Consider the following 4,263-nt stretch of genomic DNA (forward strand, 5'->3'; position numbering starts at 1 on the left):
GTATAAGGTGGCGAGCTGGCAGAAACGTTAGCACGCCGGGCGAAATGCTTAGCGGTATTTCATCTGCCGTTACGTTCTGAGTTCAAAATCCGCCGAGGTCGACTTTGCTTTTCATCCTTTCGGGGTCGATAAATTAAGTACCAGTTACGCACTGGGGTCGATGTAATCGACTTAATCCGTTCGTCTGTTCTTGTTTGTTCCCTCTATGTTTAGCCCCTTGTGGGCAATAACGAAATAGGTATTTCGTCTGTCAGTGTAGGGAGACAAATTGACTTTAAATCAAATTATTTCATTTATTTTAAAGGGAAACTATAGATTCATTGAATATAAAAGAATGCGTTTACTGAGAAGAATTTTTTGATGGTAACCGCATTAAAAAGCTTTAGTTAGGAAAAGAAGTTGTGATGTTTTAAGTGACGGAAAGAAATGGTAAATAATCCCCAAAATTGACTTTGAAAAGAAATATCTCTGTTAATATGGAAATAAACTCAATGCGACCAGCTGGCAGAAATGTTAGCACGGCGGGCGAAATGCTTAGCGGTATTTCGTCTGCCGCTACGTTCTGAGTTCAAATTCCGCCGAGGTCGACTTTGCCTTTCATCCTTTCGGGGTCGATTAAATAAGTACCAGTTACGCACTGGGGTCGGTATAATCGACTTAATCCGTTTGTCTGTCCTTGTTTGTCCCCTCTGTGTGTAACCCCTTGTGGGTAGTAAAGAAATAACGCACACGAGGGGGTAGTGTAAAGTCCCTTTCGCGAAAAGCGTGGCTGGAGGCCCAACCGCCCGAGTTCTGTTACAGGGATTAGAAAAACTGAAGGACCCCTGCAATAAGTGCGTGGATCTAAAGAGGGGAATATGTTGATTACAATCCTAATTAACTGATCTTCCTGTATTTCCTTTTACCCAAAGCCAGGAACTTTTCAGCACCCACTCGTATATATAATGTATGTATGTATGTATGTATGCATCGTTATCTCCCTTTCTTTCTTTCTCTCCTTACTTCTTTCCATCCCTCTTTATCCATGTCCTACTTTCATTGTTTATACACCTGGTTCTTCCACCACCACCACCACCACCACCACCACCACCATCACTTTTCATATTTTTGTTAATCTCTTACTTTCTTATCTTTTGTTTCGCTTTAGTTCACTCAACCTCAAACTCACTAATTTATTAATGTATTCATTCATTAATTTATTCATTCACTAATTTAATCCTTCGCTTATCACTCGTTGCTTTATCTTCAATAGCCTACTATGGAAGGTCAATGGACTGTGTACCTATCTCTTATCGCGTTCCATTGTTGACTCTCTAGCCTACAGTGTCACGCGTACAAGGTTTGTAGTAAACAGCCAAGCATCACACATTTAATGGCGTAGCAGCCTTCACCGCACTGGGCCCTTTTCTCTAGCGTAAATGAAGGATATTAAAACTTTCTTTGTGATGCTATTTCAGAACATGTAAATGCACACACACACACACACACACACACACACACACACATGAAAGGGAAAAGGGTGCCGAAACACCTATATTGCAATACAAGTTAGACTCTTGATGTTGTATGAAGCACACCGTATATATACACTGACAGGGGGGATGACCGCCCCATAAGCGAATCTAAGATCTCTGGACTAGACTAGTTTCGTCCTACAATCACTGACAGGGGAGATGACCGCCCCATAACCGAATCTAAGATCTCTGGACTAGACTAGCTTCGTCCTACAACCACTGACAGGGGAGATGACCGCCACATAAGCGAATCTAAGATCTCTGGACTAGACTAGCTTCGTCCTACAACCACTGACAGGGGAAATGATCGCCATTAAGCGAATCTAAGATCTCTGGACTAGACTAGCTTCGTCCTACAACAACTGACAGGGGAGATGACCGCCCCATAAGCGAATCTAAGATCTCTGGACTAGACTAGCTTCGTCCTACAACCACTGACAGGGGAGATGACCGCCCCATAAGCGAATCTAAGATCTCTGGACTAGACTAGCTTCGTCCTACAACCACTGACGGGGGAAATGACCGCCCCATAAGCGAATCTAAGATCTCTGGACTAGACTAGTTTCGTCCTACAATCACTGACAGGGGAGATGACCGCCCCATAACCGAATCTAAGATCTCTGGACAAGACTAGCTTCGTCCTACAACCACTGACAGGGGAGATGACCGCCACATAAGCGAATCTAAGATCTCTGGACTAGACTAGTTTCGTCCTACAATCACTGACAGGGGAGATGACCGCCCCCTAAGCGAATCTAAGATCTCTGGACTAGTCTAGCTTCGTCCTACAACCACTGACAGGGGAGATGACCGCCACATATGCGAATCTAAGATCCCTGGACTAGACTAGTTTCGACCTACAATCACTGACAGGGGAGATGACCGCCCCATAACCGAATCTAAGATCTCTGGACTAGACTAGCTTCGTCCTACAATCACTGACAGGGGAGATGACCGCCCCATAACCGAATCTAAGATCTCTGGACTAGACTAGCTTCGTCCTACAACCACTGACAGGGGAGATGACCGCCCCATAACCGAATCTAAGATCTCTGGACTAGACTAGCTTCGTCCTACAACCACTGACAGGGGAGATGACCGCCACATAAGCGAATCTAAGATCTCTGGACTAGACTAGCTTCGTCCTACAATCACTGACAGGGGAGATGACCGCCCCATTAGCGAATCTAAGATCTCTGGACTAGACTAGCTTCGTCCTACAATCACTGACAGGGGAGATGACCGCCACATAACCGAATCTAAGATCTCTGGACTAGACTAGCTTCGTCCTACAACCACTGACAGGGGAGATGACCGCCCCATAACCGAATCAAAGATCTCTGGACTAGACTAGCTTCGTCCTACAACCACTGACAGGGGAAATGACCGCCACATAAGCGAATCTAAGATCTCTGGACTAGACTAGTTTCGTCCTACAATCACTGACAGGGGAGATGACCGCCCCATAACCGAATCTAAGATCTCTGGACTAGACTAGCTTCGTCCTACAACCACTGACAGGGGAGATGACCGCCACATAAGCGAATCTAAGATCTCTGGACTAGACTAGCTTCGTCCTACAATCACTGACAGGGGAGATGACCGCCCCATAAGCGAATCTAAGATCTCTGGACTAGACTAGCTTCGTCCTACAACCACTGACAGAGGAGATGACCGCCACATAAGCGAATCTAAGATCTCTGGACTAGACTAGCTTCGTCCTACAATCACTGACAGGGGAGATGACCGCCCCATAACCGAATCTAAGATCTCTGGACTAGACTAGCTTCGTCCTACAACCACTGACAGGGGAGATGACCGCCACATAAGCGAATCTAAGATCTCTGGACTAGACTAGTTTCGTCCTACAATCACTGACAGGGGAGATGACCGCCCCATAACCGAATCTAAGATCTCTGGACTAGACTAGCTTCGTCCTACAATCACTGACAGGGGAGATGACCGCCCCATAAGTGAATCTAAGATCTCTGGACTAGACTAGCTTCTTCCTACAATCACTGACAGGGGAAATGACCGCCCCATAAGCGAATCTAAGATCTCTGGACTAGACTAGTTTCGTCCTACAATCACTGACAGGGGAAATGACTGCCCCATAAGCGAATCTAAGATCTCTGGACTAGACTAGCTTCGTCCTACAATCACTGACAGGGGAGATGACCGCCCGATAACCGAATCTAAGATCTCTGGACTAGACTAGCTTCGTCCTACAACCACTGACAGGGGAGATGACCGCCACATAAGCGAATCTAAGATCTCTGGACTAGACTAGCTTCGTCCTACAATCACTGACAGGGGAGATGACCGCCCCATAACCGAATCTAAGATCTCTGGTCTAGACTAGCTTCGTCCTACAACCACTGACAGGGGAGATGACCGCCACATAAGCAAATCTAAGATCTCTGGACTAGACTAGTTTCGTCCTACAATCACTGACAGGGGAGATGACCGCCCCATAACCGAATCTAAGATCTCTGGACTAGACTAGCTTCGTCCTACAACCACTGACAGGGGAGATGACCGCCACATAAGCGAATCTAAGATCTCTGGACTAGACTACCTTCTTCCTACAATCACTGACAGGGGAAATGACCGCCCCATAAGCGAATCTAAGATCTCTGGACTAGACTAGTTTCGTCCTACAATCACTGACAGGGGAAATGACTGCCCCATAAGCGAATCTAAGATCTCTGGACTAGACTAGCTTCGTCCTACAACCACTGACAGGGGA

Source organism: Octopus bimaculoides, chromosome 28, assembly GCF_046866305.1.
Source record: "Octopus bimaculoides isolate indiv1 chromosome 28, ASM4686630v1, whole genome shotgun sequence".
Classification (NCBI taxonomy): Eukaryota; Metazoa; Mollusca; class Cephalopoda; order Octopoda; family Octopodidae; genus Octopus; species Octopus bimaculoides.